At 43.2% G+C, this 22,479-nt stretch overlaps 1 protein-coding gene across 3 annotated transcripts in view; it reads left to right on the top strand.

Annotated features, from left to right (window-relative positions):
• LOC126292064 (uncharacterized) overlaps positions 1 to 22,479 on the top strand; it is a 305,572-nt gene that overhangs the window by 42,925 nt on the left and 240,168 nt on the right. The gene's annotated exons all lie outside the window — the stretch shown is intronic.

Raw genomic sequence — 22,479 nt, 5'->3', positions numbered from 1 at the left:
CTTACTGCTCTGCAGATGGAATTGGAAACATTTGGTGTAGGATCCAGATTAAATCTTTGCTCTGAAATCTGTCTACACACAGAATTTGTTTAGTATGTACCACTTAGAGAAGCGAATGATTGATGTATTCTGTGTTTTGTTGCTGCTGATCATCACACAGTGATCCAAGATTTTTGTCCACTAAATGTGATGCCCACTCCATCATCTCAGGTGTGCAAAATGACTGAGGCTGTCCACTATTTACTATTTGGGGTGCCAGTGAACTTCTGACCATAACAAAATAGACAATTTGTTGTAATGGCATAATGGTTTGTTTTCCAACAAACTGATATTTTTCAGTGTAAAGGGTGTGGGCCTGCAGGCTGCTTCTTTTACTGAGCCATAGAAAAAAATCGTCTCCGTCTATATACATAGTCTGAAAGCCATCATATGTTGGCTGAAGATACCTCGCACACTTGTAGACAATAGTCTGAGGTAGAAATGACTGACTATATGCCTCCATGTGAGCCCTAATTTCTCTTATCTTCATGGTCCTTCTGTAAAATGTAAGGTGGTGGCAGTATAATTGTTCACCAATCATCTTCGAATATCCCCCAGGGGCTCAGCATTCACTTGCTGAGTACGGGCTTGGCGACCCCGGGGTCCTGAGCTGGGGACTGGTCTGCGCCGCCAGTGTCCTGTCACCGTAACCCCCGAACATGCTTCAGCGACCACCGTACGGCGCGGCGGTGAAATGTTGTGTGCTGCGGGGAATGGTAATCTTGGCTTGACCGCCTGGATTGCGAGGAAGGCCAACCTCTATAAAAACCCCTCAGTCTTTCGGTGTGCTCCGCGCCTAGAAGATGCATGGCTGTTAGGGTGGAACAGTCGCAAGCGGGCAACCTCTGGGGCACCTGCCGCACCCCAGTTGTATAAGGCTTACTCAGGCACGCGGGGCTCTGTCTGAGCGGACTTTTAGTTCCCTAGCTGCTCGTGGGACCGCAATGGACCCTTCGACCTCTACATTTCCCCCTACCAGTGGCTTGGGTGGGCCGCTGGTAGGAAAACACACCCCATCGAAAAAGCGGCTACGCGCTGCGAGTTCTCCAGCACCTGGTGTTGCTAGAGATTTAACAGAATGTCGTAACGGAGCACATGCTGATAATCAGAATGTGTTTTTGATTATTAAAAGGAAGGAGGGTAGCTTTGAGAGGGTTTCTCCCTTTTACATCCAGAAGGGTCTTGAGGGAATTGCAGGAACACTGAAATCTGTAAAGCGACTGCGCAATGGGACTCTGTTAGTTGAAACTTCTAGTTCCCGTCAAGTTGCTGCCCTTCGGAAAGCAAATTGTCTAGGAGAGGACGCTGTCGAGACCGAGCTCCACTCCACTTTGAATTATAGTAAGGGTGTTGTGACGTGTAGGGACTTGGTGGATATCCCCATAGACGTGCTAAAATCTGAGTGGGCTGACGAAGGAATTGTTGACGTGCAGCACATTATGAAACGAGTCAATGGGGACCTCGTCAAATCTGACTCGTTTATTCTCACATTCAGTTGCCCGAGACTCCCAGAGCATGTTAAAGCGGGGTTCTTACGTTTGCCCAAACGGCCATATTTCCCCAACCCAATGCGCTGTTTTAAATGTCAGTGCTTTGGGCATACTACGTTGGGGTGCAATGGGATAGCCACTTGTGGTAAATGTGGTCGGCCTGCCCATGACAGAGCCGATTGTTCATCGCCTGTGAAGTGCGTGAATTGCTCTGGGAGTCACCCTGTCTGGAGCCGGATCTGCCCCATTTATCTCGAAGAACGGAAGGTACAGGAGATTAAAACATCTAAGCGCATCCCCTATGGTGAGGCCAAGAAGCTCTTTAAGGCCATGCAACCTCCTGTGTTTTCAACATCTTTCGCTTCCGCTCTCAAAAAACCGGTACAACTGGCCACTGTTGCTACACAAACGGAGGTTGCTAGTGTTAGCACTAAAACCTGTGCTTGCCAGTGCACTTGTGCTGCTGCGGTTGTTTTGCAATCTGCGGCTCTCCCCGCTACATCGGACAAGGCCGTGGTTGCTGACATTGAGGTACTTCCAGCCTCCCCCCATATGGCGCCTTCTGCCCAGGCGAGTCAACCTCCAACTGTTGACAAGGCTCTGCATTCCAAGCCCCCCAAGACAAAGACTCAGAAGATGAAGGTTCTGCCACCTAAGGAGACTAGTCAGCGTCAGTCCGATGATGATGCCATCGTACTGTCTGACATCTCCCGTGGGTCGTCATCGGGTCTTATGGACATTGATGTCGACCGGGGGCGATCTTCTCGCCCCAGGAATAAATCTCCGGCCAGTACGGTCTCTCCTCCAAAGCACAGAGGCAGCCACCCTGATCACTGGCTCCCATATTACAGTGGAACCTGAATGGTTTCAGGACGCATGTGGCCGAATTACAACTCCTTATACGAGAGTGCCCCTTGTGCTTATGTCTCCAAGAGACACATTTTCGGGCCACTGATTCTCCTTCTTTACGCGGCTATACCGTATATCGAAAAGATGATCTGACGGGGCAAAGGGCAAAGGGTGGTGTTGCGGTTTTTGTCCGTGACGTGCACCCCTCATCTGAGCTCCCTCTCGTCACCGACGTGCAAGCAGTTGCAGTTGACATTCTTGTGGGTCGGAGGCCCACAGTCTGTTCTGTTTATTTACCACCTCCAGATGCGATAACCTCTGAGGCTCTCACGGACCTTATTAGCCAACTCCCCGGCCCATTTCTTCTTCTGGGGGACTTCAACACTCATAATGTCTTATGGGGCTCTCCGACTAGTTGCCCCAGGGGTCGCATTCTGGAAAGCGTCATGATGTCTGAAGAACTGTGCCTCCTCAACTCTGGTGCTCCCACTCGTTTCTGTACTGCTTCCGGATCGTCATCGGCTATTGACCTTTCCTTTTGCTCTCCAGCACTCGCGGATTCTGCTGTGTGGGAGGCTGCAGCTGACCTCCATTCTAGTGACCACTTCCCCCTCTGGATTCGCCTCTTGGATGAGGCTGTGGCATTACCAGTGCCACCCCGGTGGCACCTTTGCAGAGCTGACTGGACACTTTTCAGCCAACTGGCTGTTTTGGAACACCGTGCCAGCGTCCACGTATGGGTAGACCATGTTGCAGCCGTGATCTCACATGCTGCTGAATTGTCAATCCCACGGTCATCCGGTCATCCCAAGAGGCGTCCTGTCCCTTGGTGGACCACTGAGTGCCACTAAGCCATCCGCGCCCGCCGTGCAGCACTGCGCCGCTTCAAGTGCCGTCCCTCAGCTGACAATCTTGCGGCCTTTCGGGTGGCAAGGGCCAGAGCGCGTCGAGTGATTAAAGAGAGCAAACGACGGTCATGGCAATCGTTCTTGAATTCCATCTCTCGCTCCACTAGTTCTACGAAAGTATGGGAAGCCATCAGGAGGATTTCCGGGAAACTCAGCCAGCTACCTGTCACGGCATTGCTGCATCAGGGATGTCTCCTCACGGTGCCGAGAGACATTGCCCAGACAGTGGCCATGCATTTTGCGGAATCTACCGCCACTATTAACTGTGATCCAGATTTCTGCCGCTACCGCACTGCCATCGAAAGGGGTCACTTGGACTTCCGGTCTCTAAATTCTGAACCCTATAACTGCCCCTTCACAATGTGGGAACTGGATTCTGCGCTGTCTGTGGCTCATGATACTGCGCCTGGTCATGATCAAATCCGGTACAGCATGCTGCGGCACCTGTTGCTGCCATCCAAGGAAGTTCTCCTGAACTGTTTCAATATGATATGGTTATCTGGCACGTACCCTGACTCGTGGAGGGAGGCAATTTTGATTCCCCTCCTCAAACCAGGGAAGGACCGAACACATCCCAGTAGTTATCGGAGTATTGCCTTGACGAGCTGTGTTGGGAAGACGTTGGAACGCATAGTCAACCGCCGCCTGGTTTGGCTGCTCGAGACCAGGCAGCTCCTTAGCCCCTCTCAGTGTGGCTTTCGGAGATGTCGTTCCACTATAGACAACTTGACCCTGCTTGAGGCCGCCATCCAGCAGGCCTTTCTACGTAACCAGCATTGTCTAGGGGTCTTCTTTGACATTAATAAGGCGTATGACACTACTTGGCGCCGCCTTATCCTCAATCAACTCCATGAGTGGGGCTTTCGTGGCCGTCTCCCCATCTTCATTCGGTCCTTTCTTTCTCACCGCCTCTTTCGGTATCAGGTTGGTAATGTGCTATCGGATTTGTACGTGCAGGAGAATGGTGTTCCTCAGGGCAGCGTTTTAAGTGTCACCCTCTTTGCCGTTGCTATTAACAGTATCACGTCCACTATCCGGAGTCCTGCCCAATGCTCCTTGTTTGTGGACGATTTTGCTGTTTTCTGTTCTTCCTCCAGTCTTGTCAGTGCTAGTCGGCAATTACAGCTTACAATAAAGCGCTTAGAGGCATGGACTGCAAAGACGGGTTTTACCTTTTCTGCAGACAAATCTGTGTGTGTTCATTTTAATCGTTCTCGGCGTCTTTTTACCTCCCCTGAATTGCGTCTGAGGGACACCGTTCTTCCTTTTAGAGACACTGTGAGGTTCCTGGGCCTCACTTTTGATTCCAAGTTGTCGTGGTTGCCTCACCTTAAAGACCTCAAGGTGCGGGCCCTGAAGGCACTGAATATTTTGAAGTGTCTGAGCCATCGGTCCTGGGGAGCAGATCGGGCGCGTCTGCTGCAGTTTTATAGGGCTTTCGTCCGATCGCGTCTTGACTATGCCTGCACCGTGTATGGGTCAGCAAGGCCTTCGTATCTGAAGATCCTTGACGCAGTACACCATGAGGGTATCAGGCTGGCCACTGGTGCCTTCCGTACCAGTCCCATCCCCAGCCTGTGTGCTGAGGCAGGGAACCGCCACTCGCCATCCGGCGGAAACTCCTCATGGTGCGACAGGTGTGTCATTTCCTTGCCTGTCCTACCTCCCCTGCGTACCCTACCGTTGCCCGACCGCCTATGGAACGTCTCTTTTCCAGTCGTCCCAGGGCAACAAGACCATTTCGGATTCGTGCCAAGCATTTGCTTGAGTCCCTTGGTGTGGAGCGTGTGGCCCCCCAACGACAAGGTTTTACTCGTCTGCCTCCCTGGTTGCTCCAGAGGCCCAGCATCCTTCTAGACTTGTCGGAGAACCGGAGGAACTGCACTCCGGCGTTTGTTTTTACCTCCTTATTTTATGATATTTTAAACCAGCATCCGGACCATGTACCTGTATTCACAGATGGCTCTAAACAGGGGGACTCTGTTGGTTGTGCTGTTGTTTTCCCTGATCGAGTCGTCAAGTTACGGCTTCCTGCGGCGTTTACCATCCTCGATGCCGAATTGTTTGCAATCTTGCGGGCATTGGAGCAGATGAGATGTGTTACCAGTCTTAAGTTCCTCATCTTTTCTGACTCCCTGAGTGTCCTTCAGACCATGCAACACTTGTACCCAGCGGATACGGTTGTCCAGAACATCCATGATGCCCTACTCCACCTGCAACGGCAGGGGAAGGAGGTTTCTTTGTGCTGGGTGCCGGGGCACGTGGGTATTAGGGGAAACGAACTGGCGGATGTGGCTGCCAAAGATGCATGTTCCCTCCCTCACGTTGTTGAATGTGCCGTCCCCCTCCATGCTGTAACCTCCCTTTTGCGTTTTTGTGTTATGCATCAATGGGAAGAGGAGTGGTTGGCAGTTTCTGACAATAAGCTGCGTCTGGTAAAGGCCACTACGCGACCATGGCGTACGTCCTACCAGTCATACAGGCGGGATGAGGTTCTCCTCACTCGCCTCCGCATTGGACACAGTCCCTTCACGCATGGTTTTTTACTCCGGCGGGAGGACCCCCCAATCTGCAGTGCTTGTGGCGTCCAGATTACTGTCCGCCACATTTTACTTGACTGTCTTTTATTCTCTGACCAGAGGGCGGTGGTTTCCTTGCCACCGGATTTGCCCTCTATTTTGCAAGACGACGCAGCGACTGTGGTTAAGGTCTTACGGTTTTGTGTCCTGTCCAATCTGTTGCCTTGGATTTTAGGGAGAAGGTTTTAATGTGCTGCTGGGTGACTGGCTCACCCAGGTTTTAGGTAAGAGGTCCGCCAGTCACGATTACCTCCTTGTTTCCCTTCGGTATCTGTTCTCTTTTCCTTGTGTTTCTTTTCCTTTTTTAGTGTGTTTCTTCTCCTCTTGTATTGCCTGTGTATGTGCGCATTTGGAACTGCGTCAGGCCTGTGTCTTTTAGCCATTCTCCTTGTTCGGCGTCCGTCTTCGTCCCTTCACCGCTTGTGTTCCTGTTTCTATGCGTTTGGGCGCTGATGACCACGCTGTTTAGCGCCTGTAAACCTCAAACACACACACACACACACACACACACACACACACACACACACACACACACACATCTTCAAATATCATTCCTCCACTTTTTCTCAGTAGTGTTCCTTGAAAAGAATTTTGCCTTCCCCCTTGGGATTCTCCTTTAAGTTCCCAAAGTACCTTCCTGTTATAATTCCAAATTATTCACCAAACTAGAATTTGATGACCTCTTTGTATCATCCTACTTGTGCATGGATCAAACCTACTGGTAACAAATCTAACACCCGGCCTCTGAAATGCTCCGATGTCTTTGTTTATTCTATCATGGTGGAGATTCCAAACTCTTGATCGGTACTCAAGAATCGGTCACACTAGTGTTGTATATGTTGTTTCCTTTACAGATGAACCACACTCCCCAAAAAGTCTCCCAATAAACTGAAGTCAACAGTTCCCCTTCGCTGCTACACTCATGACATGCTTGTTCCATTTCTTATCACTTTGCAACGTTATGCCTAGATATTTAATTGAAGTGGCTGCATCAAGCACCACACTACAATTGCTATATTTGACACTACAGTGTTGTTTTTCGTACTCATTGCATTAACTTACATTTTTCTACATTTAAAGCTAGCTGCCATTCATCAAATCAACTAGACATTTTGTCTTAGTTATCTTCTATCACCTAACAGTCACTCAACAAAAACACCATTCCATACATCACAGCATCATCAGCTAAAAGCCGCAGATTGCTTCTCATCCCGTCCATCAGTGATGATACTCTTCATTCTGAAGAACACTTGCAGCTGAGGACAACACACTGGGTTCTATTATTTAAGAAATCTTCAAGCTGTTTGTGTACTTTTGTTACCAGTCTGCAGTGGGGTACCACGTGAAATGTGTTTTAAAATCAAATTATATGGAATCTGCCTGTTACCTTTCATTTGTGGTTTGCAATATATGTGAGAAAAGGGCAAGTTCAGCTAAGCAGAAGCAATACTTTCTTAATCCATTACGGTTTGTGGATATAAGATTGTCTCCCTCAAAGTAATCGATTGTATTCCAGCATATAATATACTTAAGAATTCAACAGCAAATCAATGTTAAGAATATTGGTCTGTAATATTGTGGTCCTATCTTGTATTATACTTATATATTAGAGTCACCCACACTTTTTCCCAGTCACTAGTGATATTGCCATGGACAAGAGATTCATGATAAGTGCAAGCTAAGCAAGATACCAGTGCCCTAGAGTACTCTTTGGGATTCCACCTAGACCTGGCAGCATATTGATTGTCAATTCTTGCTTGTCAATTCTGGCACTGGTTTCTCGATGCCTGTTACTATGTCCTCCATATGTGGTTCTGTGAGATGGTCAAACAATGGTATGTTTGTATGATACATATGAAAAATTTCTTAAACCAAATTTAAAATTTCAGCTATCTTCTACTGTCACACCAAATTGGTCAAATAACGACTAGATAGAGTTTTTTAGGACCAGAATTTTCTTGGGTTCTCGGCAAAATCTTTTAAGAATGGTAGCTGATATATCTTTCATGCATTGTTCATTTTACAAGCGCACAAATCTCTACTGACTCATCCCTGTTGTCATTACACATTCTCTTTTGAACCAAGAATGCAGCAGTCTTTTCTTTCTCACCATATCCTGAATATTATTACTAAGCTACAGTGTATGTTTTCTATCCACAATCCACTTATCTGACACAGGCTTCTCCAGAGTGTCATTTACAGCCCATTTTACTTCTGCCCATAATTGCTCTAAACTAATCAGACCGGAACTAAATGGTGTCCATTCATTGTGGAAGTGGGACACTAACAACTGCTTTCATGCTCTTTCTTGCAAATATGCTCACCAGGTGTTGTTTGATGGATTTATTAATTGTGGTAATCATCATTGCTGTGATAATATCATGGTCACTATCCCTGCCTCTTTACTTACACTGTTGATATGGTTAGGCCTGTTAGTACCTACAATGTCTAAAATATTTTGAAAGCTTGTGAGCTGTCAAACTAGTTGCTGAAGATAATTTTTTGAAGATGTGTTCATAAGTACTTTACAAGACTGCCTGTCTATACCCTCTGCAGAAAATCCATGGATGTCCCAGTCTCTACTCAGAAGACTAGTCCCCTCCAGCTATCGTTTGATGATATAGGTGTTTAGTTGCTACTGACAGGGGGACGTCACGACTTTAGGATCACAGATTCGCTTGAAATGCTATACAAATTTAGTAGACCATTAAAACAGTATAATGTGGAGGAAAGAAGGTGGCATTTCCAAGAAAATCACAAGAGAAATTTTACACATCTGTTACGTGGCGTATGTATCTGTGTGTAGGTGCTGGACTTTGGAGTTCATGGTGGTTAAGTGTTTAGCGTTTGAGCTTCTTCTTACAAACATGTGCGAGGCAATGGTTCGATTCCCACTCAGACTTAATTTTTAATTTTTATTTTTTTCATTACTGGTCATTTTATTTAATTTATGACATTTGAAAGGTAATACAATTTTTAAAAAAAGACTGTCGAAAAGTAAACACTGAAACACATAGAGCTTATCTGTCATGATTTACAAAATCCCTTATACTTCCAATCTGGTAAGGCACATCAATACTTTGAGCTGCAAACACAGACTCTGGCCCCATCTGGCAGTTAACCTGTGTAGTGGTGAGATGTTGCTAATGTAGCAAGAACAAATAGTGTAGATGCAATTTTTTTTAAATATCACAGAATTTACACTCCTACTATGAAAATTAAGTTTGAGCAGGAGTGAACTGTCACCTCACACATGCTCATCTTACAATGCTCGAATACAAACCAGTTAACCACCATGAACTTAAATGCCTGCCACCTGCACACAGATACGTAAGCCACATAAAAGGTGAATGAAACAGCTCTTGCGATTTTCTCAGAATTGTGACAGTATTACTATTTGCTCATTATGTTGTGTTATGGTCTGCTAAAGGAGTACAAACTTACCCATGATCCCAATGTCAAGGCCTCTCTATGTGAGAGTAGACTTTCTTTGAATGACTCTATAAAATGTCAGGCTGTAATTGAATGGTGGGTAAAAATGTTCAACAATTAACTTGATTTTACCTAGAACTGTAATATGCATACAGATAACTTCACTGTCTCACTGTCTTCTGCAAATATGACTTCAGTAGAGACAACATTTTTGTCGACTGTAATAAACACTCCTCCTGCTCCTTCTTTGGCATCTAATCTGTCTTTCAGGCATACATTCGATGATTTCCTAAATATTTCCAAGCATTTGACTTCAGTTTCAGCCAGGTCTTTACAGTACAGCCTACATTCGCATTTGGTCTTCTTGTCAACGTCATGTCACAGTCCTCATTCAATGAGCAGAGCCTTCGATTCATTTCAGCATTTCTTCCCCTCATCCTTCTTCCTAATCCTCTTTCACCCGTCCTCTTCCCCGTTCCATTTGCCCTTCCTTAATTAACTTGATTTTCCCTAGAACTGTAATATGCATACAGATAACTTCACTATCTCCTGCAATTATGACCTCAGTAGAGACAACATTTTTGTCGACTGTAATAAACACTCCTGCTGCTCCTTCTTTGGCATCTAATCTGTCTTTCAGGCATACAGTCGATGATTTCCTAAATATTTCCAAGCATTTGACTTCAGTTTCAGGCAGGTCTTGGTCCTGAGATAAAAATGAGTATGACAAATTTCCTGGAGGGCAGTAAATTCGATAACTTTGTTACAAATACTTTGACAATTTAGTGATAATATTTTAACAGTCATAGTGTTTTTACTCTGCATGCAGTTTGACTTCACTTTCTGCATGTGGATTGGCAAGTGTTCATAAGAGTGATTCAAACTACTGCCTAGCCACCCGCTATGTACCCTGTTACCCCAGTAGCTGGTTCCTTTGTGTAGTGCTCCCCTTTTTTATCAGTTATTCACCTGTTAACGAAGGTATAGAAATCAATCTATCAAATCAGTTCTCGCGTAGTGGGTTTGCATTCCAATGACAGAAAAAAGGAAGGAAAATGAACTGAACCATTTGTATGTAGGAACACTGCAATAACAATAAACAATTCACGATGCATGTGGAGGAACTCTGTCTCTTATCTCAGGGTAGGCCACTCTGTCCATCTCTCCAAGAGACTAATTTCCATGAATCGTATACCCCAGAACTACGAGGCTATATCCTACCCAAAAAGGACAACGTGAGTGGAGAGAGAGCTAGAGAAGGCATGGGTATTTTCGTCAGTACTGACTACCACTCCTCACCACACTCCCTTACAGCGACTTTACAAGCCGTTGCCATACCAGTGCAGGTGTGTCATCCATTGATGATTTGTTCCCGACACTTACCCCCACATGATGTGCTCAATGATGAGGCCCCAGCCAACCTTATCATACAGCTCCCCCACCACTGTGGTGATTTTAATGCACACAATGTGCTTTGGGGCTCTGCAACTACCTGCCCCAGTTGTAGAGCAATTCAGAGGCTTCTCGTCTTCTCATGCAATTACTCGCTAAATACGGGAAAGAACACACATTTATGCATAGTAGCTGGGTCATTCGCTGCCATTGATCTCTCACTTAGTACTCCATATGTTGCTCACATTGCAAATTGGGAAGTGGTGGACGACTTGCATGGAAGTGATCACTTTCTTATCTGGATTTGTCTGCCAGATCGAGTGTAACCCGTAAGGAAATTGCCGTGATGCACCCTGGGTACAGCAGACTGGATACTTTATGGCTAGTTGGCTCAGTTTGAACATTGTGCCAATATTGAGGCATGAGTGGATCAAAATAACAAAATGATCCACCACTCCACTGCAGCAACCATTCCACAGACCATGGGACAACAGAAGTGGAGTGACAAAATGCTGCTGTGCAATCAGGATTAGGTTTGCGGCTCCACATAGGTTCATGGTTTCATAGCCTTTTGCGTGGTGAGGGCAAAGTGTCACTGAATTATTTGAAAGAGCAAGAACAGGTTGTGTCAACAGTTTGTGAACACCATTAATTGTTCCACAAAGAGTTGTGTTGTGTAGGAGACCATCAGGAGAAATTGTGGGGGTGGAGGGAGGTGCCCCATGACTGTTTTGCCATAGTTACTGCAACTGCCTGTCAGGATTCTGGTTTCCAGCGCCATAGAGTGGTTGCTGAGAGGCATAGTATGGACTTCTGGTCCACCACTGATGAAGATTACAACTGTCCATTTTCCATGTGGGATCTGGTTTCTGCAATGTCTGCAGCTTACGTCCCCTGGTCACAACAGAATCCACCATAGTATGCTGCACTTTTTAATACCATTTTGGCATTGGGTCACTTTCCCAACTAATGGCATGAGGCAATTTTAATTCCTCTTTTAAAACCTGAGAAAGACCACATATCCCTGAGTAGTTAACTGTAGTGTTGCCCTCACTAGCGTTGTGGGAAAGACCTTGGAGTGGATGGTCAACTGCCGCTGTGTCTCAGTCTCAGTCTCAGTCTTAGAATCCAGACGCCCCCTTAGTCACTTTCACTGTGGGTTCATAAAGTACTGCTCCACCTTTGATAACCTGGTCCTACTGGAGATGGCTGTACAACAGGCTTTCCTATGCCGACATCACCTTCTAGGTATATTTTTTGACATTGAGAAGGTCTACGATGCTACTTGGGGGCACCATTTCCTCGAGCAGCTTCACAAATATGGTTTTCATTGTTGCCTTTCTATTTTTATTCAGTCCTTCCTCTCACCATGATATTTTAGATACTGAGTTGGTAATGTCCTGTCTGATTGCTTTGAGCAGGAGGACTGTGTCCCTCAAGATAGTGATAGTGTGACTGTCTTTGCAATAGCTGTTAATAGCATTACATCCATAGTGTTCTTTGTTTGTGGATGACTTCTCTGTTTTTGCCCTTCCTCAAGCCTTGCAACAACAACATGTCAGTTGCTACTAACTCTTCGACATTTGGATGAATGGGTGTAGAAGAGTGGCTTTAAGTTTTTCACCGAGAAGTCGTGTGTTCTTTTAAACGGTTCTCATTCCATTTTAAACTTTCCTGAGTTGAGGATAGGTATTGAATAGAATTGGGGAGGAGAGAAATTTGTGGCACAACTTGACTAGAAGAAGGGATCGGTTGGTAGGACATGTTCTGTGGCGTCAATTGGTCACCAATTTAGTATTGGAGGGCAGTGTGAAGGGTAAAAATTGTAGAGGGAGACCAAGAGATGAATACACTAAGCAGATTCAGAAGGATGTAGGTTGCAGTAGGTACTGGGAGATGAAGAAGCTTGCACAGCATAGAGTAGCATGGAGAGCTGCATCAAACCAGTCTCAGGACTGAAGACCACAACAACAACCCAAGTTGAGAATGAGGGACACTTTCCTTACTTTCAAAGACATAGTGAGTTTTCTGGGCCTCATATTTGACTTGAAGCTTTTGTGGTTACCACATCTTCAGGGCCAGAAAAAACGGTTACTTAAGCATTTTACACACTACATTTAGAACAGACAGGAATTGTCTGCTCCGGTTTTACAGGGCATTTGTATGATCTCGGCCTCGATTATGGGTGCACGGTGTATGGGTCTGCAAGACCCTCTTATTTAAAAATGCTGGACTTGGTGCACCATGAAGGGATTCGGTTGGCCACTGTTCTGAATAGAACAAGCCTCCGTACCATGCGTCTGTGCCGAGGCTCGTGAACCGCAGCTTCACATCAGGCGATGGCTACTTAGGGGTGTGCCAAGTATATAAAAGACCACACCATACACACCCACCTATCATACCGTTACACAGCCCCCACTGGAAAGGATTTTTCGTAACTGGAAACAGGCAACGAGGCCCTGTGGGATTCGTGCACAATATTGCCTTCTAGAGATGGGTGTGGCTGGTCTTCAAGTTCTACATCGTGGTTGGAGCAGTTTTCCACCTTGGCTTCTCCGGAGGCCCAGACTTATTTTAGACTTGACCAATTTTAAAAAATGACTGTACTTCAGATTTTACACTTCAGTCTCTGTTTTTTAATGTTTTAGATATGCATCACAGTTTCACTATATTGTATGCTGATGGCTCCAAACAAGGGAATTTCCTTGGCTGCTCTGTCACCTTCCTGGCAAGTATACTGTGTTCTCAGCAGCACTCTGTGTGATCCTGAAGGCTCTGGAGCAGATGCGTTGGATCTGGGGCAGAGGGTTTCTCATCTGCTCTGATTTTCTTAGTGTCTTACAATCGTTGCAGAACCTGTGCCCAGCTTAGGAGTTCATATGGCTGATAATGACCAACTGTACTTGCACCAACAGCATGGTAAGCAGATGTCACTCTGCTGGGTGCTAGGTCATATAGGGATATGGGGAAATGAGCAGGGTGATCGAGCTGCTGAGGAGGCCTGCCAAGGACAGGATGTGCCACAGTGTCCTATTCCCTTGCAGGCTGTCATTTCTGCATCACACAGGAAGTTTTGGGATGAGGAATGGATGGTGGTGACAGCCAGTAAGCTGCAGTGTGGGAAGTCAACAACCTGGCCATGGTGTTCCTCCTGGCAGTTACTCAGGCAGTATGAAGTCACCCTCAAATCAGGCACTGTCCTCTCACACATAACATTTTACTCCAACAAGAGGATCCCCCATTTTCTGATGCTTGTGACGTGCACATCTGTATTCACCATATTTTAACAGAGTACATTTTATACCATTATGCAAGAGCGGAAGGAAATACTGGTGAGGATCTGCCCTCTATTTTAGCTGATGATGAGACAAGTGTGACTAAGGTTTTAAAGTTTTGTTACGTGCGTGGACTCTGGCCTAATATTGTAGGGTGGAGGTTTTAGTGTGTTGCACAGTGGCTGGTTCCTCCTTTTTCCTTCTTGCAGTCAGCCAGCCACATACATCTCCTCTGTTGTTTTAACTCCTTATATCACTTTCATCCTGTTTAGTTAATCTTTTAATATTGACACAATACTTCGTTCCATGCTTCTGTGCGGTTACACACATAGTTTGCCAATTTTTGTTATCTTTGTTTTCTGTGCTGTTTTATCTTACTGTTTTGCGTATTTTACCGACATTTCATCTCAATGTGTTTTTATGTGGGCGCTGAAGACCTTGTTGTCGTGTGCCCACTAAAAACATCTCCACTCAGTAAATGAGTCGTGTGAGTGGGAGGAGAGCACAATACATACACAGAGTTGTGAGTAATTCACTGTAGAATAACACACAGTAATATAACTGAGATTACAATACAACTTGAACCCACAACTGGCTACCGCCTGCTTGAGATTCAGGTTCATGTGTACTCAGAGTATTGTGATACAGAAGTATATCAGACCACACTATATATTCTTGATAGTGGCAGTATGTGTTGGTCTGCAGTGTATGGGAACTGAAGGAAACTTCGGAAGCTGAGACAACTAAAAAAGCGGTTTCGACAGAACTCTGGTGTTATCATTGGATCTTCTAAATAATGAGCAGTAGTTGATAGGGAACATGATTTACAATCATAACTCGATAAATTGTCTTGTAACACAACCTACAGAATTATAATGTATCTTATGCTTTAAAATATTACAGCGTAAGGTCCATCAAGAGCTGCAAGTCATTTCACTTTGCATATATACTTTCCACTTCCATTAAGATCACCACAAATTGGCATGAGAAATATAAAATTACTATATATAGAAAAAATATGACTGTATGATACTGATTTCTAGAGTCCATGTTTACCACCAGCTGGACTTCACAGAAGTGGTACAAACATAACAACAGCCACTTAACATCCACCAGCTTATACTGTGGTGGTTGACTGGATTATCATCTTGTATACAGCATAAATATATAGGCATAATTGCACATAATTGTTAATAAAGTATTAAAGACTGTTTTTAGTTACATTGATATATAATTCAGATTAGAGAACTCTAGACATTTTATGTACAAGTAAAGTAAGTAACTGATAAATTTTTATTGGATAAAAACATTTGACATGTATAAGGTAATGAAGAAACTAGTAGGCCCGTAGTATGTTAAACGGAGACAAGAACTTAAAAAAAAAACTTAGCTCCAAGGGAGGATATTAGTAATACGATTAATCTGTACCATGTTTGTAATTTATATCTCGATGCTCATAATTGTTTCGATTTTCTCATCATAATAGCTAGACAATATATTTATCTTTTTAATTTTTATCTGTTAAGAAATAGTGCTATGCACACAACATTATATACAGATTGACATTATAAAACAGTAATATAACTTAATTAATACAATTTTAACCATAGTGATAGGTTGTTCATCTGAATCTCATAAATCCAGCAGAAGATTCACATATAGGCCCACTAGGCACAGGTGTAGGGGTGGCACCTCAAAGGAGGTGGCAAATTTCCCTCTGTACTCATTTGAACCTTTTACATTATAAAGTAACTGAACTTACAAATGACAAATATTTTTGATATAGTTAAACAACTTGCTAGATTAAATAAGCCTTAAGAATGAAATTCGAAGATACGAGCTTGGAAATATACATAGTTTACTTGGTGACTGAATGGAAATTTAACATTGGGTTTCTGTCTGGTATCATCTTCATGATTGTTCAAAAAATTTAAGGTAAGCTGTCAGGAGGGCAATCTACAATACAATGTTTGAAATGTTATTATTTCGAGAATGTTGCCGGCTTCTACTAGTTGTTGTTGTTGTAGTCTTCAGTCCTGAGACTGATTTGATGAAGCTCTCCGTTCTACTCTATCCTGTGCAAGCTTCTTCATCTCCCAGTACCCACTGCAACCTACATCCTTCTGAATCTGCGTAGTGTAGTCATCTCTTGGTCTCCCTCTATGGTTTTAACTCTCCACGCTGCCCTCCAATACTAAATTGGTGATCCCTTGATGCCTCAGAACATGTCCTACTAACCGATCGCTTCTTCTGGTCAAGTTGTGCCACAAACTTCTCTTCTCCCCAGTCTTATTCAATACTTCCTCATTAGTTATGTGATCTACCCATCTCATCTTCAGCATTCTTCTGTAGCAGCACATTTCGAAAGCTTCTATTCTCTTCTTGTCCAAACTATTTATCGTCCGTGTTTCACTTCCATACATGGCTACACTCCATACAAATACTTTCAAAATGACTTCCTGACACTTAAATTTTGCTCCCCAAATAGCAAAACTCCTTTACTACTGTAAGTGTATCATTTCTTAATCTAATTCCCTCAGCATCGCCTGTCTTAATTCGAATACATTCCATTATCCTCATTTTGCTTTTGTTGATGTCCATCTTATATCCTCCTTTCAAGACACTATCCATTCCGTTCAACTGCTCTTCCAAGTCCTTTGCTGTCTCTGACAGAATTACAATGTTATTGACGAACCTCAATATTTTTATTTCTTCTTCATGGACTTTAATACCTACTCCGAAATTTTCTTTTGTTTCCTTTACTGCTTGCTCAATATACAGATTGAATAACATCGGGGAGAGGCTACAACTGTGTCTTACTTCCTTCCCAACCACTGCTTTCCTTTCATGTCCCTCGACTCTTATAACTGCCACCTGGTTTCTGTACAAATTGTAAATAGCCTTCCGCTCTCTGTATTTTACCCCTGCCACCTTTAGAATTTGAAAGAGAGTATTCCTGTCAACATTGTCAAAAGCTGTCTCTAAGTCTACAAGTGCTAGAAACGTAGGTTTGCCTTTCCTTAATCTTTCTTCTAAGATAAGTCATAAGGTCAGTATTGCCTCACGCGTTCCATTATTTCTACGGAATCCAAACTGATCTTCCCCGAGGTCGGATTCTACTAGTTTCTCCATTTGTCTGTAAAGAACTCGTGTTAGTATTTTGCGGCTGTGGCTTATTAAACTGTTTGTTCGGTAATGTTCACATCTGTCAACACCTGCTTTCCTTGGCATTTGAATTATTATATTCTTCTTGGAGTCTGAGGGTATTTCGCCGGTTTCATACATCTTGCTCACCAGATGGTAGAGTTTTGTCAGGACTGGCTCTCCCAAGGCCGTCAGTAGTTCCAATGGAATGTTGTCTACTCCAGGGGCTTTGTTTCAACTCAGGTCTTTCAGTGCTCTGTCAAATTCTTCACGCAGTATCATATCTCCCATTTCATCTTCATCTACATCCTCTTCCATTTCCATAATATTGTCCTCAAGTACATCGCCCTTGTATAGACCCTCTATATACTCCTTCCACCTTTCTGCTTTCCCTTCTTTGCTTAGAACTGGGTTTCCATCTGAGCTCTTGATATTCATGCAAGTGGTTCTCTTTTCTCCAAAGGTCTCTTTAACTTTCCTGTAGGCAGTATCTATCTTACCCCTAGTGAGATAAGCCTCTACATCCTTACATTTATCCTCTAGCCATCCCTGCTTAGCCATTTTGCATTTCCTGTCAATGTCATTTTTGAGACATTTGTATTCCTTTTTGCCTGCTTCATTTACTGCATTTTTATATTTTCTCCTTTCATCCATTAAATTCAATATTTCTTCTGTTACCCAAGGATTTCTACTAGCCCTCATCTTTTTACCTACTTGATCCTCTGCTGCCTTCACTACTTCATCCCTCAAAGCTACCCATTCTTCTTCTACTGTATTTCTTTCCCCCATTCCTGTCAATTTTTCCCTTATGCTCTCCCTGAAACTCTGTACAACCTCTGGCTCTTTCAGTTTATCCAGGTCCCATCTTCTTAAATTTCCACCTTTTTGCAGTTTCTTCAGTTTTAATCTATAGGTCATAACCAATAGATTGTGGTCAGAGTCCACATCTGCCCCTGGAAATGCCTTACAATTTAAAACCTGGTTCCTAAATCTCTGTCTTACCATTATATAATCTATCTGATACCTTTTAGTATCTCCAGGGTTCTTCCATGCATACTACCTTCTTTCATGATTCTTAAACCAAGTGTTAGCTCTGATTAAGTTGTGCTCTGTGCAAAATTCTACCAGGCGGCTTCCTCTTTCATTTCTTACCCCCAATCTGTATTCACCTACTATGTTTCCTTCTCTCACTTTTCCTACACTCGAATTCCAGTCACCCATGACTATTAAATTTTTGCCTCCCTTCACTATTTCATTAATTACTTTTATTTCATCATACATTTCTTCAATTCCTTCGTCATCTGCAGAGCTAGTTGGCATATAAACATGTACTACTGTAGTAGGTGTGGGCTTCGTGTCTATCTTTGCCACAATATTGTGTTCACTATGCTGTTTGTAGTAGCTTACCCGCATTCCTATTTTCGTATTCATTATTAAACCTACTCCTGCATTACCCCTATTTGATTTTGTGTTTATAACCCTGTAGTCACCTGACCAAAAGTCTTGTTCCTCCTGCCAATGAACTTCACTAATTCCCACTATATCTAACTTTAACCTATCCATTTCCCTTTTTAAATTTTCTAACCTACCTGCCTGATTAAGGGATCTGACACTCCATGCTCCGATCCGTAGAACACCAGTTTTCTTTCTCCTGATAACGACATCCTCTTGAGTAGTCCCCGCCCGGAGATCCGAATGGGGGACTACTTAACCCTACCATATTTTCCCCGTGAAAATACCAAGACCCCTGAAAAGGTGTGCTAAACTAATCAGCAGTTTCTTAAATACTGTAACATGTATGGGACTTTGTACGTAAAACTCGACTCCTCCAGTACTGTAATTAATGTGGAAGATGTGTGATCTTCAACATCTGAACTTTGATTTAGTGACACCCATTTAACAAAACATGTTGATACTGGAAATATTTTACATTTTAAACAGATGTTCATACGAAAAGAACATAAGCAGAAAAATCTAATAATGTGTGAAATACACTTCACAATAGTTTAAAAACTTTATTTGTTTATTTACTTAGTTACGTCTTTTGGAGAAAAAAGAAGAAATATGGAAGTTAATAGGAATATAAAAAAGGGAGGAATGTTTATCTGTTTAGCAAGAGTAATAGAAGGCAGATTTCAGACTACCTAACAGATCAAAACGAAAATTTCTGTTCCGACACTGACAATGTTGAGTGTTTATGGAAAAAGTTGAAGGCAATTGTAAAATGCGTTTTAGACAGGCACGTGCCGAGTAAAACTGTGAGGGACGGGAAAAAACCCACCATGGTCTACAACAAAGTTAGGAATCTATTGCGAAAGCAAATAGAGCTTCACTCCAAGTTTAAACGCAGCCAAAACCTCTCAGACAAACATAAGCTAAACGATGTCAAAGTTAGCGTAAGGAGGGCTATGTGTGAAGCGTTCAGTGAATTCGAAAGTAAAATTCTATGTACCGACTTGACAGAAAATCCTAGGAAGTTCTTGTCTTACGTTAAATCAGTAAGTGGCTCGAAACAGCATATCCAGACACTCCGGGATGATGATGGCATTGAAACAGAGGATGACACGCGTGAAGCTGAAATACTAAACACCTCTTTCCAAACCTGTTTCACAGAGGAAGACCACACTGCAATTCCTTCTCTAAATCCTCGCACAAACGAAAAAATGGCTGACATCGAAATAAGTGTCCATGGAATAGAAAAGCAACTGAAATCACCCAACAGAGGAAAGTCCCCTGGACCTGACGGGATACCAATTCGATTCTACACAGAGTACACGAAAGAACTTGCCCCTTTCTAACAGCCGTGTACCGCAAGTATCTAGAGGAACAGAAGGTTCCAAATGATTGGAAAAGAGCACAGGTAGTCCCAGTCTTCCAGAAGGGTCGTCGAGCAGATGCGCAAAACTATAGACCTATATCTCTGTCGTCAATCTGTTGTAGAATTTTAGAACATGTTTTTTGCTCGCATATCATGTTGTTTTTGGAAACCCAGAATCTACTCTGTAGGAATCAACATGGATTCTGGAAACAGCAATCATGTAAGACCCAACTCGCTTTATTTGTTCATGAGACCCAGAAAATATTAGATACAGGCTCCCAGGTAGATGCGATTTTCCTTGACTTCCAGAAGGCGTTCAATACACTTCCGCACTGTCGCCTGATAAACAAAGTAAGAGCCTATGGAATATCAGACCAGCTGTGTGGCTGGATTGAAGAGTTTTTAGCAAACAGAACACAGCATGTTGTTATCAATGGAGAGATGTCTACAGACATTAAAGTAACCTCTGGCATGCCACAGGGGAGTATTGTGGGACCATTGCTTTTCACAATATATATAAATGACCTAGTAGATAGTGCCGGAAGTTCCATGCGGCTTTTCGTGGATGATGCTGTAGTATACAGAGAAGTTGCAGCATTAGAAAATTGTAGCGAAATGCAGGAAGATCTCCAGCGGACAGGCACTTGGTGCAGGGAGTGGCAACTGACCCTTAACATAGACAAATGTAATGTATTGTGAATACATAGAAAGAAGGATCCTTTATTGTATGAATATATGATAGCAGAACAAACTCTGGTAACAGTTACTTCTGTAAAATATCTGGGAGTATGTGTGCAGAACGATTTGAAGTGGAATGATCATATAAAATTAATTGTTTGTAAGGTGGATGCAAGGTTGAGATTCATTGGGAGAGTCCTTAGAAAATGTAGTCCATCAACAAAGGAGGTGGCTTACAAAACACTCGTTCGACCTATAGTTGAGTATTGCTTATCAGTGTGGGATCCATACCAGATCGGGTTGACGGAAGAGATAGAGAAGATCCAAAGAAGAGCGGCGCGTTTCGCACTGGGTTATTTGGTAACAGTGATAGAGTTATGGCGATGTTTAGCAAACTCAAGTGGCAGACTCTGCAAGAGAGGCGCTCTGCATCGAGGTGTAGCTTGCTCGCCAGGTTTCGAGAGGGTGCGTTTCTGGATGAGGTATCGCATATATTGCTTCCCCCTTCTTATACCTCCCGAGGAGATCACGAATGTAAAATTAGAGAGATTTGAGCACGCACGGAGGCTTTCAGACAGTCGTTCTCCCCACGAACCATACACGACTGGAACAGAAAAGGGAGGTAATGACAGTGGCATGTAAAGTGCCTTCCGCCACACACCGTTGGGTGGCTTGCGGAGTATAAATGCAGATGTAGATGAAACCAACTTTCATTTGTCTCATTTATTGTGCTGTAGCCTGCGTGATATCAAAGTTCTCACTCTGTGCAGTCAAATAGTACATGGCATTGCAAATGTTATATTATACTTGTTAACAAAGCTTTTTTACTTTGAGGAAAGCTTATTTTTATTTTATGTTGGAGAAAGGGGAATTTGCGTGTAGACATAACACCAGTGTTCACACAAATGACAACACACAACATCAACTGCCAACATTACTTAAACTTGGTCTTCTCTGCCCACAGAAACCACTAAAATGTTATAAGTGGGATAAGAGTCTATCCTGCACACCTCAGTGCAAGAAATTGCAAAAATTATTTGTTTTTTAAATTAGTGACGAATTACAGTTGGCAGGTGTGCTTCTACAATGAAATTAAATTATTTTACATTGTCGTTCTTTCATAGCACAGCTATGTTGAGTAATCCCGAGTTGGTAGGTTCATCACTCTGTGTTTGAATAAAAACTCTTTGTGCTTGTGTGCCGTATTTAAAAAGCTTTGTGCTCATGTGTGGTGTAGTACTGTATGATTGGAACTGGATACAGTTTTTCTTTCTTTCCTTTTACTAATTTTTTCTTTTGTTTTGACTGTTGGTTGTCTATTTTGTAAGTGCGTTAAAATGAATAACAGTGAAAAAAGCAAATGTGCAAAATGTTCTAAAAATGCTTGGCAGAGTAGATAATTTTTTTGCAAAAAATGTTGCTGGTTCGACTTCAAGCTCAAGTAGTATGAATGATATGTCTGGCTCTGCAACTGCTATAAAAGAAGTAAATACAAACAAAACAAAAGTTAAAAATGAAGAAAAACAAATTCTTCTTGATTTCGAGTTTCACAAAAAGCTAAGTGTCAAGTCAGACATTACAAAACGAAACAATCTCGATAGTGTTCATCCTGCAGAATGGTGGGTCAATGAATCAACAATCAAAACTCTCTTGCAACATGGCATTAGTCGGAATTGTTATGGCGATTTTTCTAATTCAAGAAGATCAATAGGCGATAAGGCCAGTTATTTGAACAAAAATGTATTTTATTGTAAACTTTTAAATGGTGAATCAACTTCGCTTGATTTTCTAGTATACTCTTGTAGCAGCGGTGCTATTTTTTGTGCACCATCTAAATTGTTCAGAGGTAAGGCTGCGATTGCTACTAATGGTATT

Source organism: Schistocerca gregaria, chromosome 9 (genome assembly GCF_023897955.1).
Source record: "Schistocerca gregaria isolate iqSchGreg1 chromosome 9, iqSchGreg1.2, whole genome shotgun sequence".
Lineage (NCBI taxonomy): Eukaryota > Metazoa > Arthropoda > Insecta > Orthoptera > Acrididae > Schistocerca > Schistocerca gregaria.
This window is presented reverse-complemented; position numbering and strand designations above follow the sequence as displayed.